Raw genomic sequence first — 15,163 nt, 5'->3', positions numbered from 1 at the left:
TTTTTTTTTCTGCTGGAAATGCTTGTTACTGGGTTCGTTCTGCCAAAACAACAGCAATAACAACTATGGCTGAGGAAAAGAAGAGCTTTTGCTATGCACTCAAGTGTCTGAACAAGAAGCAAAAACAAACTTAAGTCTCAGGTTTATGGCTCTCAGCTGATGGTGAGCAGAGGAAAATTGATGTGTGCAATTCGGAGGGATGAAGGAGTTAATGTTGTTCAGATGGGGAGGACCCTTGTGTCAGCACTTGATCGTTGCTGACTAGTGAAGGCAGTGTTGTAGTAAAGCCAGTTGAAGCTTTAGAGATGCTGCTGTTTTCAGCCACTTTCAGTGGAACAGTTTCCATGTGTCCCTGGGAAAGCTGTTAGTATTTGAGAAAGCATGTGCTTGGCAGTGAGTAGACGTTCATTCAGTGGAGCTGGTGGTTGTGGAAAACACAAGTGATATAAACGGCAGTATTTCTGAGGTCAATAATCATCTGGAAGGCAATAGTGGAATTTGTTTTTTTACATATTTCTTTGTTTTTGTCAAAGTTCTACTGTGTTTCTCTCGAAACCTGTGGCTGTTTTGTCAGATATTTGAAACCTGACACTGTGGTCTGATCCTGGAGATCCTGAAGATCTACTGCCCTGCAGTGTTCATCTCCAACCCTAATCTAGTATACCTGATCCAGTGATACAGTGGTGTCTCTGGCATAGAAAGCCTGGTGCGGCATAAAAAACTGCAGGGACAGCAGCCGACTAGTCAATAAATCTACACACAAACCTGATCCAAACACAAACGCACCCCATCAATGAAATCACAAATTCACAAATTAACGTAACATGGTGCAGGCGAATATAATAACATTAGATCATAATAGCAGTAGATTGCACAAAACCCTTGTTATACAGCATTGCAATACAAATTCAAGATTTTCTAGCAGTATACAATCATTATGGTCTGCAACTACATTTCCAAAGCAACATTTTGAAACAGGGAAACGCTGCTTTCCGGGCATTAGGAATAATACACCTTGTAATAATGCAAAATGACTCGATGGTGATGTTCACTGCTCAAAAATCTTGTGAAAGTGTTTTTAGCTATACTCACAGTTAGCCATGTTTTTCTCTTGAACCACTCTGGACTGAAGGAACTGTTTTTGTCATTCCAGACTGAATGATGTTGAAATCCTCTATCTAGTCTGTCCCAAACGTTTAATCTCTAATTTCTGCTCTAATGGCAGTTTATCAATTTAACTTTTATTACATTTTCAACTGAACTTAATATGTTGCCTTGCTATTAGAAGTAGCTACCACAATTGATGAAGAACTATGGCTAGCTGCATAGCAACACCCATACTGTAAATGACATCTACTAAACATCTGGATGTATGTAAATTTATTCTTTTTTTATGTTCTCAGCATGGAGCCAATGTGATTGGGCCCCACAGCTGGTTACTTAAAGGATGTAGAACATGCATGGTGTGTTTTTAACTACTGACTTGGTTAGAGGAGCGCTGATGGGCCAGCCCTACAAACAAAGCCCTACAGTCCTTCGCCAAACGAAGACCGCTTGGAGAAATAGGTAGCCTACTGGCATTTACACAGCAGGTACAGGAAGATACTTGGATCGTATTGGGCAGCCCTACCACTATTATATGTAATAAGTGCATAACAACGTTAGTTACGAATAAAAAAATAATCCATTATTAATATAGAGTCACCCCTGAACACATAGCCAGCTTTCTGTACAAGCATCATATGTGCAACCAGTGCAGCTTAACAGCTGCTTTTCTAGAACAGTCTCATCTATGTTCATCATGCAACATGGTTAAAAGTTCAGTTATGTTCAAGTGCAGTGTATTTGCATGAAATAAAGCTATAAATGAACAAAGGAGACCAGCAGAAAATAAGTTTTAACCGCCAGTGTGGGCTGTTACTATGGTGACTCAGTTAACCATCATCACCACACACAGGCCTACCTGTATTTTACAATGACTTCTTAGCTAACTTTTATACAGAGGCACAGCCCACCTCTCCCTGCTCTAAACAGGTAAGGGGGAATGGATTCTTTTCACAGATGTAACAGAAACGCTGTTTGTTGTAGTTGGCACTCACAGAGAGAGTGTGAATAAATTAATAAGGATGAAGGCTTGAATGACGCTGAAGTAACCCACAATATTTTGTTGTGTGTCCAAATTCTCCATGGCCCACGTAACTGCGTCACTCTCCATCCAGGCAAATCCAATTAAGGGAAAAGATGGCATGTAAAGAGTAGCGACGGGAAATCAAATCAGCCCCAGTCAGCAGTGTGTGGGAAAGTGTGTGTGTGTATGTGATGAATCTAAATGGACAGTCTTAAAAACAGCATCAGGTCTTCCTGGTATTCCTTAAAGGCTTTGACTGCAGTAGCAATACATACAGCATATTTAGTAGCAAACATTTTAAGTAAATAAATATAAATAAAAAAGTAATAGATGAAGGAACTGAATGATATTACAAACATCTTGCCATGCTCAGGGCAACAAATGAATATTCTGCTATTTGACAATTAATGTACTAGTAATCTATAAATCGGCTTAAATGTGGCTGGTAAATGTAAAAAGCTGTGAAAGTGAATGTTCTGAGGTACTGTTCACCAAACTACCACCAAAGTTTAAATGTGCGTGTCACATTATTGTCTTTGCATAAATATTACACATCTTGTTGTCTAATTTACCAAATCATTTTCAAGTTAAGGTGTATGTGAACTGATGAAAATTTGGTCGCTGAATTATTTACAGTAATAAATACATTCTGGTGAAGATTTTGTTGGAAAAACCTTCAATTAAGCTCACATTTAATGTAACTGATCAACTGCATAAAATTCTGATTAATCATAGTTAGCTACACAAAATAATGAAAAAACTTTTTAGAATAAAATTTCTTTATAGTAACTTACAATAAAAGTTAAGACAGTTAAAAGTGGAATTTTCTTTTGCCTTTTCCTGTAAAGCCACTATTTACTTTGGACAGCAAGGACATACTGTATATCAGTCTTAAGGCAAAATAACAAAAACAGCCTCTTTAATTCTAAGGGTTAAGAAGAGGTTGGAAAAAGGTCACGAAGAAATCAATCACGACTGTTTTTGGAACATGAACACACACACACACACACACACACACACACACACACCCCTTATAAGACGCTTCTCCTTCTGGGTCACGGGGGGTGCTGGAGCCTATGCCAGCTGTCACTGAACGAAAGGCAGGATACACCCTGGACATGTCGCCAGTCCATCGCAGGGTGTTATTGGAACATAAGATCACAACCATCATAAGTGGGAAGTAAAAAAAGAAAAATGTAATCCTGATATAATATTTGTAAATTTGCTGATTGCGTTTTTGCTTTTGACAGCAGTATTTCAGCAAAAAAGCAATTAAGTACTTTAAAACAACAAACAACAAATAGCAGCAACAGCAACAATAAGAACAGCAACAACACCAAGAGGTCTGGCAATCAGATGAAGCCAATCTTGGGCAAAGTACATGGGAAATTTCACAGTCAAGCCCCCTCTTATCTTCTCTAGGCTATTCAGAACAGGCCACACTGAATAGCAAGAGCATGCAGTAAACCCAGGCAGTATAACACCATCTCTGCAGTGAGACTGCTACTCTGCTCTGCCGGTGGTTAAAGGTCATTGTGGAATATGATACTACAGCTTCTAGATGAAGATTAGTGCAGCCACACAGAGCACTGAGGGTGGGCCTCGACTGGATGATGCTAGTCTGAAAAACAGGTTTTGCAGTAGACATAAAAATGGGATGAAATATCAGTGAAGGCCAGAGCGAGCAAGCTAGTGAGCTTCCACAAATCCACTTCCACGGAAATGGCCTATTTTACCATTTTACTGACGTCAAGTTTAATAAAGGTCTTCTAACGTCCGCAAAAATGTTCTATAGTGTCTATTATAACAGCAGAACGATGTACAGTATAAAGCCAGTTTAAAAGGAATGTCGCATACAAAGGTCATACACAAAAGTTTTAAACACATCTGTGTGCGATTTAATGAGGAAAGTAACGTGATGTAAATAAACTCCACTCGTGCTGTATCTGTGCTGAATAGCCAGTCAGCACTTCATTTCAGTGCAGCATTTTACTTGATTCATGCTTTTTAAACAGGCAACTAATATAAAATGGAATAAAAATTAAATGCCATTTCAGCCAAGAAAAGAGAAAACAGTGTGGTTTATATAGCAAGTTTGACTCATAAAAAGTTCTGAAAATGTACTTGATTAGAATAAGGCTGATAAAAAGAAATCAGAACTGTGCTTTTTTGGGTTGCTATGTGAAATGCTAATAAAACAGCAGTGGTCTGTCTCTGTTTGACCTGTATTAAACTGAACATGATACAAAACACAACATTTTGTGTAATATCACTTAATAATCATTTGGGGACTGAAGACCGAAACTAATCCAGGTTTGAAAGTCTATTTTTCCTTTTGCCATTTTTTTTTTTGGTTATACAAGTCTTCAGCTGTGCAACTGTTCAGGGCCTTTGCTGTATTTTGAGCTTAATAAGACACAATTTAAATGTGAGACAGTTCTGGACTGCAGGCAGGCCATTTTAGGACCCACACTCTGATTTGGCAACCATGCTGTTGTAACACATGGAGAATGTGGTATGGTACGATCTCCTCGAAATAAGCATGGACATCCTGGCAAAAGATGGCTTTTATAGACTCATCAGACCACAAAACATGTTTGCACCTTGCATCAGCCCATTTCAGATAAGCTCGAGCCCAGAGAAGTCAGCAGCATTTCTGGATGCTGCTGAAAAATGGCGATCACCACGCACAGTATAGTCTTAACCTGCATTTGTGGACACACTGACAGACAGTGTTTACTCACAACAATGTGTCAATGTGTTCTTGAGTCCACACTATGATATACAACACAGAAGCATGCTGGTTTTTAATACAGTGCTGTATGAGGGTGCAAAGGAGTCAAAGGTCATGGGCATTCAGTCATGGCCTTTTCCTTCATGGACAGATATTTCTTTGGAATCCTTTAATCCTGAGATGATATTATGTACCTTAAAGGTTTAAATACTTAGAAAAACCCTTGCAATCACTTCTTGCGCTGTTCTCAAACAGTTGCTAATGCATGTTTTGGCGAGCCTCGACCCACCCTTACTCATGAAGGACTCAGCCTTTCCTGGATGCTCCTTTCATACCCAAGCATGACTGCATCATTTGTTTAATCAATAACAACGAAGTTGATAAGATAAAACATGAAATAGCCTGTCTTTGCACTGTTTTTGTTCAATTACAGGTCAAAGTGGAGTCATAAACCAACACTTTCTGTTTTTATTTGCATTTCAACTTTTTGGAATTAAGGTTTGTAATAATAATAATAATAATAATAATAATGACGACAGCAACAACCACCAACACCACCACCACCAGAAGCTTGTAAAGGCAACTGCAGCATAATAAGACTGGCACACAAAGCATGGAAATGGGTCTTGGCGTGGTCATGGATCTAGGGCTTTTACGAAAGAGCCCTTGCAGAACTCCAGAAAGTGAGCATGAAACGCAAATCACAACATATTTACCTTTCGTCCCCTGACACATTAGTGATAGTTGAGCATTTTGGCTCAATAAAAGGTGGGGGTTATGGGTGGGTTGGGGTGAAACATGCAGTTATGGGTTATTAACGTTATTTTCCCCACCCACCGGTGGACAGTGTTGTAATCAAAGATCACACACTGTTTCAGAGGAGGGCATAAGACACCACATTCTGATGAAAGACAAAATATTCAATCAAAAATACAGGGGTAACTACTTGGTAGAATATTTCCTCTGGGGGGGATTCTGAGGCTTCTCTGCTACTCTTTCCTGTTCTTGATGCCAACCAAAGCAGACCAGCTCCAATAGATTGGCCAGGGACTGCTTTAATAACCCATTTCTAATTACCTAATTAAATCAGTTTGATGATGCCTGATTTACACACTGCCAACATCTGGCATACTCTTTAACAAGAGCCGAGAGCCAAGCCAGGTTAAAAAACTGTCATAATACATCAGTCACGACCAACCACTGACAGCTGGGAAGAAGGCATGGGAATTCTCCTCCAGGACTCATGAAACAGCCTTGATCCTTCATTACACTAGTTTGTATACTTGGTCAATGTCAATGACATTTCCCCTGATACGTCTCAGTCTAAAGCTGACAGTACAAGGCCAATAAAGGATGATGGATTCAGTTAAACAGAATCTACAGCTGGAAGACTAAAAGTGTGATTGGTGTCCAGCTGTGCCAATGAGAGTGCTCAGTCTTGCATGTATTACTCAGAGGTCTGAGGCACTTGAGCATGTGGCCAAGTTGAGCTGATGGTTGTGGCAAAAATGTAATGTCATGATACTTTGAGGAGTTTTTTTCACAGTACATGATGTCACACTATATATGAATATTTCTGACATTAGTAAAGTTGGAACAGACAAAGTAATAGCAAAGTAAAAAAACAAAAAATAAAACTCAGACATTTTAGATACAGACCTACATTAAATCAAAATAAAGAGGGCTGAACATAGTTGCTTTGCAATTAAACATACAATTGGAAAATGTTTAAGCAGTGAGGATATCCACATAGTGCTAAAACTGGGACATACTGTGAGGGAATTTACCATGATCATAAAATTGTTCTATTTAATATTTTTCAGATCTTTTAAACTGACATGATTATCAGAAGAGCAGAGGCTGTTTAGTTGATGTGCTGCCGCACTAAAAAATATCAGGCTTTTATTCATTTTACTGCATTTGAAATCCTACTGAAATACAATTCTCACTTTAGTGCCGATTTCACTGTCCCTGTGTCACAGTTATTACGTAAATGATAACTGCAATAATTCAATGCTACACTAAGTAAGCTTCAGGGATTTGGAGACCTCTCCGGTGGAAATGTGTAACTGCAGAATATTATGTAACATGGGTTGTGTTTCAGACCCCTTCCCAGAGAAGTTAAATTTGATTGCAAGCGAGAGTTTTCAAAGAGAATGATGTGAATGACGTGTGTGCTGAGAATATGAGTGAATCATCATATCTTTATCAGTATAAATGTTCATTTTGGTTTTAAAATTGATCTAAATCTCAAGCCAGACCTTCTTTTTGTGAGGTGTGTGACATTAATATATACAAGATGTATGAGATAGGCTGAAAAAACCTTCCTACATCAGACCCGACACCTCTGACTTTTAAATGATTATTTCAGGCTTTACAGGGTGATGCACAGCAGCGAACACTCAGACTCTGTAATGTTACCTCTTTTATTTTAACAGAAAAATCTCACCTAGTGTCGTTTTCAGCTGACAGCAATTATTTTCCACAGTTGTCCCAATATGTTTACACTGCAACAAACAGAATTGTGTACATTTTTATCAGTTAGGTTGAGGCAAACACATGTAACCAAGTAAAACAAACAAGCAAAAAAGCATTTATTGAGACACAACATGGGTCTTAGGGAAACAGCAAATCAGTCAATTTGGCCACTTGACGTTCATGTTTGAAATAAAATGAAAGGCGTTGGTGTTAATCTCAATTATGTACATGGCAGTAAATAGTCTGCTAAAATTCACGGTGATGACAGCACAATGGCGACAGGCCTAGTTAAAGGACTCCTACACATAATGTGCTGGCAACTGACATGTTATGGTTGAAAAGCCCCCTTTCAGGGTCATTTTCAATTTATTATGTCCTCTCCTCAATTTGTCTTACATTTATAAAGGTATTCTGAGCAGAGTCACATTATATGCCCGTGTGGAACATGAATTATACAACACACAACTGTGTATTACATAAGTGTACCACTACTGCACATACAAGTCAAAACACACACGCACGCATGCACACGCACGCACACACAGACACACACACACACGCACACACACACAGCAGGATAATGTATTATATTAGGGATGAAAAATACAACATCACAATACTCAAGACTTCATCCATGTCACCCTCACCACTGAAGAACAGGGTGAAAGAGGACTAAACAAACTATGTGGAGAAATAGATGAACTATAGTCTGCACCTATATGGTAAGTTGAGCTGATAAACTGGACAGTGATCTAGGTAAGAGCTTGGTGTACTTAATGAAGAGGCTGGTCAACTTGTTTTCTTGTTTCAGATGCTTAAGTCAACCTGTATTTTTAGGTCAGCAGTTATTATTCTGGAATGTCCCTTGACATTTTTTAACAAAAAAGTTAATGAATTATATTGTACAAAACAGTGAAAAGAAAGCTTAACAACATGTTGATAAACCTATCTAACTCTAACCAAACAGGCCTCGTTGATTTGTGTCTTAAATTTCCAAAGGGCTGTAAATGTGCCAGAATGTAACCGCCAGTTTCTACATTTAATAACCGCTTATGCATTGGCATCAGCAGATATGTACATCAAAAAATATAAATAAGAAACCAACTTCAACTTTGTCATATTTCTCTAGTCACTTGTCCTATATGTGCGTCCCATATACTCGTGCCTCTGAGCCTCAGATACTGCTGGAGTCTGGAAAATATTACACTTGTTTACAGGGTCGGTACCAGCTGCTCACAACTGCACAACATGGCTTGACGCAGCTGATCAAGCAAGGCAGCTTCTCAGGCGGTACAAAAGGAAACAAAGCATGGTTATCAGTCCGGTGTCCATGTTAGGCTAAGGCTAACCTGAAAAGAGTGGTCACTGCCTCAAGTTGACTACACCTGATGCAACAGACTGGACAGAGGGAGGTGACTGAGGGACGTCTGCTTTTTCACTTTCACATTTGAAATGTCACAACATCAGGAAACATCCAGGCCTCAGCTATTTAGCTAAATGGCCTAATGCTAGAGTGGTTTACTCTGTTCATTATAAAAAAACGCATACCTAATGAAGAACTTCAGTCAGTATAGCAGCCGAATTCTTCTTCAGGTATGAGAACGTCTTTCACAGGCCTATTACTAGATATGCTACTGAGAGTGCTTACATAAACCTAGCTAGAGGTCTCATTTGCATCACATTGAAAGGATGATTTGCAGTTGCACCAACATACTGAATATGATGTGGGAGCAGATTATTACAAATTCTCCAAGTGATTTCATCGGTAAAACAGTCAGCTCAATAACTCCATATAAAAGTTCAAACTGAGCCCAGACAGAGTCTATAAACTGCCGCTCTCTTGCCTTAATTTAAAAAAGGCCAAATTCAGAGGCCTCTGAATGATATTCGTATTGATTTAGAGAGGCTGCAGCTTAGAGGCAGTGCAGTAGCATTAGGGAGTTAAAAACCATAGTGGGCATGATATACTGGTAACAACAGTAAAAATGTGTTATTTGGGAAGCAGCAATACAGGAATTGTGGGCTAAAGCTAAAATTAAATATTTTTCAATGTACAAATCGTCTGATGCTGATACCAATGGCAATACATAAACATCTATAAAGCGTGGAAACTGGAACTAAATCCACCTAGATTAGCATCACAAAGAAATAGTTCTTAAGTCTTAAAAGACACAAATGCAGTAAAATGAATGAAATACAGATATTTTGCTACAGTAACCCAGCATCACCTAAACATTCTTCTTTTCCAAAGTGAAACAAATACATAGTTGGTTATGTCCGTTTAAAATATCAGCCAGATCTAAGCATCTGTCATCAGTTGATCATCAATATAGACGTGACTGCAATATCATTGTGCATCTAGAATGGTTATCGGCCCAAACTACAACAACCATCTTGGTGTATGTGTAGTCAGTAGCCATGATAAGCCATTAATAATCCAATAGACTGCTCAACTGAAATGGAAAATATGTCCATATACACCTATATCAGAGTAGACTGGTCTCACTGAGGCCATTTGGAAGAGACTTTTAATCCGATCGAACGAGGTGGGTTAACCTGTAAATAATCCATTAAGTAGAAGAATAATAAGCATGTAAACACGTGTAACTGACTACATTCCCACTGGGAAAGTTTAAGTACATTCTGTGTATGTGAGTCTGCATCATAAAAACTAGTCTGCAGAGGAGACGAAGTTATGCTTTAAACTTTCCACTGAAATGCATAGCATAATAGATGATGCACACCAAAGGCCCACACACAGATAACTGGAGGATCCGCTATTGCCGGAACACTACAGCTATAACCAAAACTCCTTGAGCAAGTTAACTTAACTATATGTGACTCTGGATAAGAAAATAGGCTAAACGCTACACGTTTACCAACATTCTCATGTCTGATTTAGCCATGTTCTCATAGTTCTCAAGGCCATCTAAAATTAATCACTGAGTGCATTGATTGTACATGATTTTGTCAGTCATCTGATCAACCCATTTACATGTACTTAATAATCATATAATGTGAAACTCACATTATACACATTTCTGCCAATAAACTCACAGAAGACGACGTAATTGTAACGTGAAACTAACTTCCTGCCACAGCTTTACTTATTTATTTTTTTAACATTGTGCCACTTTGCTTGACTATATGAACATACATTATTCAGAACATAAAAAATATTTGAACCCTTATTTTTTTCTTGTTTGGTTTCAGCGCCGCTCCAAAGGTGTTGTGTTGCCATTTAGTGACAGCGCTGCCGGTACCGCCTCTGTTCTTGTGCATGTGCAGACTGAGAAATTCAAAAGAAATCAGAGTAAGAGTTTACACACACTGAGAAACCTGATTACAGCTCTGTATTGGATTTCTTAATCAGATTTCTAGATCAGAGTATGGTGTTTACATGACCACTTTACTAATTAGATAACTGCAGAAATCCAATTATTATGAATCAGATTACTGAGTACATTTAAACGCACTCGATCATTTTTGTAACCCTGGGGTGGCAAAACGGGTTCCTTTTAGACCACAACCTGCTACAAATTAGTGTCTTGCCAAACAGCTGCTGAGCTGAGTCAGGCACATTTGCGGCTCTGAAAGTGATATAGAGAAAGCAGGCGGTGACAGACCACCAAAACTATCACAACTCAAAGCTATGGATCTGAAAGCGTGTGTAGCTGTTAAAAAGCCAAACCAAACAAAGAAGCTGCAGATATTCTCAGAACAACAGTCCGACCACCCCAGAGCCCAGACCTCAACATGACAATGAACATTTATGATATTTCTTGCAACCAACATCTAAGACTGATGTTGACAAAATATTTCGGCAATAATTTGCAAAAGCAAGTCTGTTAAATTAAAGAAATTGAGGGCAATCTTTGACCTTTGCACAGTCTGGGATAATTCTCTATATTGTTAATCCAGGTGTATCTAGTTCCAGTTTCTACATTTAACAAATGCTTATGTATTGGCATCAGCAGATATGTACATGAAAAACACTGAATGTCTGAGTTGGTCCAAAATTTCCAGAATGATACATCCCTACTGGCAACATTTGCATTGTGCTTTCTGCCTTGCCCACCAATTCCAAGGATGGATGGTGGGAAAAAGCAAACGAACTGTCACTACTGCCTTACTGTGGTTAGTTTCACTCAAGGCTTTAGAGATTGCTAATTGTGACTTCCCAACTTGCGACCAAGTTTGGCTTTCCCAAACAGCCATTTTACAGCTTAGCCAAGCTCTAAAGGCTGATCAGTCTGGCGCCTCCACAGACACACTTCACGGCTAAACATCTAAACATCGGCCAACGACATGGGAAAAAAATCTGCATGTTATTTACCAACGAATGTCTTCTTCACTCCAAACAGTCTTTCTCTCTCCAAACCCAACTGCCAGCCTTCTGTTGATAACAGGGGGAAAAACAACACCATCTGCGGCCCTGGAGTCTCAGCAGTGGACAGCCGGCCACCACATCTGCAGCTCCATGTCGAAGTTTAGAGCAGTGGGCAGCGGCGGAGAAAATTGTCAGCTTCCCTCAAAGAGAATGTTTGCTCAAAACGTCCCGCTAAATGTGTTTGCATTGGGGGGGGGGGGCCATCTGCTGAGAAGCAAATTATGATCCAGCCTTCAAGATTGTTTATTTCCAAACCCTCTGGAGATCAGCTTAATTATCTGGCAAGAAACTTTGCACTCTTCAAAACACGCCCCCCACCCCCACCCCCTCGCTGTGTCATCTTGCCTCCGCACACAGGCAGCGAAGACTTAAAATAGGTCCAACATCAAGACCCTAATATGAAAGTCAAGGAAAGTGAATTATCAACAAAACGCTTGCATAAAGAACACTAAACTATTAAGGTTTCACTTTTTAATCTTGTCATCACATTTGGAGAATTGACAGTGAGTGGGCAGGACAGTGGGCTCAAAATCAAGACATAAGAGACACACGTACATTCACTTGTTCCACCTCAGTAATCGAGAACTGAGTCATGCCATTAAGATCAGAGAAGAGAAGGAACGTTTGTCAGACAGCTTCTTCACTGCCCAAAATAGAGAAACTGACTTCATTCTGTCTTGGCCTAAGCATCCAAGACATTGGGGTCAAAGGACCAAATTGGTACGTGACAGGCGGTCTCGCTGAGCGAATCAGGAGTGAACAACCCAAGCACGTCAGGAGAGCTCCTTTTTGGCCGGCGTGCTCTTCAGCAACAGCTTTGCTGACCGGGTAACTGGGCCGGGCCTCATGCAAGAGCCATCTGCCACTTTGTTCTCCTGAACTGCTGCGGAAAATGACAAAAACAACAACAAATCCAAAACAACAGCAGCGGGTAATCTCTAAATCATTCTAATGATTCCAAAACACGCAGTGCTGTCAGGGTACATGTATTTCGAGGCCACAATTTCCAATGTATCCAATGTGGCGAGGGACTGAATGAAGTTGAACCATGCCAAGCCTCCCGCCTGTAAATCTGCAGCACCACCGCAAGAAAAGCATGGAAGCACATGGTAAGCTAGAGGAGCCACCAAAAGCTAGTCAGCGTCTCCACCAGAGGCCAGTTGGCATCTACATCAGCCAATATTCCACCCTTATAATGCTACCCTCAAAAAGGAGCAGAGCTTATGCTTGAGTAAGCCACTTACAACACAGTTCATCCTAAGATTTGAAAGAGTAGATTGGAAAACATTTTAGTTTCTCTCTAAGATTATACAATCTCATATTTAAGAACTCTAAGCTGTCTAAACTCTGCTCTATTAGAAGGCAGTGTAGGGCTTGTGCCTCATGTTTTGGTCAAAGAATCTATTCTGCTTAGGCCAAAGAATAAAGCACAGACTACTGCAGCCGGCTAAAGGCCACCACACATAGATACACGTTCATAAATGATGTGTTGCCCGTCATTCTCAACTGGACACAACACAACGTCTGTGCAGCCATAATTGTCAGAGATTTCTGCATGTTCTTGATAACTTAAATTTACGTGACTATATTTGTGAAACACTAACAGTTGGCTATAAAAGAACGGTCAGTGTAGAAATAAGGAAGCTGATAAAGGTCAGTATTATTATGATGATCCCTCTGAGCAAACAGACAGCAGATCAAATAACATCAACATGTTTATCATCTAGATAGGGAAACCTACCTAATGTACCTAAATGCTAATGTTTAACAGTCATAAAAATCTGTTATTCTACATGGATTTAGCTATGGCTGGAATTGCAATACACATTTGCCTAATACTAACAATTAATGAAATAAAATACAACCCCAATTCCAAAAAAGTTGGGATGCTGTGTAAAATGTAAACATATGTAAATAAAAACAGAATGCAGTGATTTGCAAATCTTATAGAGCCACATTTTATTCACAGTAAAACATAGAACACATATCAGACGTTGAAAGTGAGACATTTTACCATTTCATGAAAAACATTCACTTATTTAGAACTTGATGGCAGCAACGTATCTCAGAAAAGTTGGGACAGGGACGTGTCCATCATTGTCTAGCATCCCCTCTTCCTTTCACAAGAGTCTGTAAATGTCTGGGAAGTGAGGAGACCAACTGCTGGAGTTTTGACAGAGGAATGTTGTCCCATTCTCACTTGATTCCAGTTGCTTGACAGTCCTGGGTCTTCTTTACCGGATTTTTTGTTTCATGATGCGCCAAATGTTTTTTTATTGGTGAAAGGTCTGGAGCCTTTCCAGATGTGTAAGCTGCCCACACCACAGGCACCAATGCCACCCCATACCATCAGAGATGCAGGCTTTTGAACTGTGTACACACAGATACATCTTCACTACACAAACACAAACACATTGGTGGAAGTAATTTATAACCATTTTTGTGGGTCAGTTCTTCATTTTAACTCAACACAAGGGGTAAGTGGAGCTTCCAAACTAAGCAGGATTATTGGTGTACATTTCAAGCCACACATCACTTAATATGGATTTTTGAGGTCTCAGTCCAGTGTGCAGCGATAATAAAATGGCCTTATTTTTTTCCAGCAAATTTGCATATCACATTTGACAGAAAGAGTCATCTCTAACAGCACAGACCTTAAGGTCATCCAGAAGCTGGAGTCTTATCTGTACCTCTGTTCATTTTTATAGATAATATAATGTGTGTCATGCAGTATCAAATAAGCAAGTCAAGACAACAACACAGTTTGGGGCAAGCATGTGATGATTTAGGCTTGCAGTGTAAATTATTAGTTGTACACAGTTAGAAATAAAGCTACTGTGCAGGTATATTTTTCGATCATTAAGGTACAAACAATGTGAATGTACTTTTGAAAACATGCACCAGTTTTTAAGGTTTTATGGTTTTAAGGCCCAATTATACACCTTAAATAAGTTTTTCCCAGTGAAAAGTTTTTGTGCCTTTTCACAACCTAATGTTTTAATACAGAACAGTAAAATAAAAGGCCTGGAGATGAGATGGGGTGTGTGGGGTCAACACAGCTTAGAAATAAAATTTCAATGGATTACTGTACAGTTATGATCACAGACTACTCCCGAAGGTCTCATCCCAGTGACAAGAGGGGTGACCGTTTTCTGCCTTTGATTCTGAGAGAGTTTTAGCTCATATGGAGCGAACTTCACCAAACACGTCCTGACGGATGAATTACATATGGTGTAAGAGGAAAATCACACAAGCTGGAATTTCTGCAGTTTAATCTTTTCTCTTTCTCCACAACTGTCCCAGAACCAGGAGAAGGATTCGGTAGGGACTGCTAAGAATTTATTGTCCAGGAAGCAGTAGTAGCAGTAGTTTCACTGCAATACCTTGCAGCACCTCTGAGCACGTCTCTTGAAATGAAAGCTCTTCAGGGGCA

The 15,163-nt window shown here is 39.5% G+C and overlaps 1 protein-coding gene across 6 annotated transcripts in view; it reads right to left on the bottom strand.

Annotated features, from left to right (window-relative positions):
* The window catches only part of camkk1a (calcium/calmodulin-dependent protein kinase kinase 1, alpha a), a 145,289-nt gene that overhangs the window by 109,324 nt on the left and 20,802 nt on the right, over positions 1-15,163 (bottom strand). Inside the window, exon 2 of one of the 6 annotated variants that reach the window (XM_017701721.2) lies at positions 7,312-7,369. The exons of 4 other annotated variants lie outside the window; for them this stretch is intronic. The gene's annotated coding sequence lies outside the window, so the exon portion shown is untranslated. Of the gene's footprint in view, positions 1-7,311; positions 7,370-11,676; positions 11,833-15,163 lie in introns of those variants that run through there. One more of the 6 variants, XM_017701723.2, reaches the window with a different exon arrangement.

The sequence above is a fragment of the Pygocentrus nattereri genome, chromosome 23 (genome assembly GCF_015220715.1).
Source record: "Pygocentrus nattereri isolate fPygNat1 chromosome 23, fPygNat1.pri, whole genome shotgun sequence".
NCBI classification, from domain to species: Eukaryota; Metazoa; Chordata; class Actinopteri; order Characiformes; family Serrasalmidae; genus Pygocentrus; species Pygocentrus nattereri.
The sequence above is the reverse complement of the archived record's forward strand: the minus strand, read 5'-3'. Positions and strand labels throughout refer to the sequence as shown.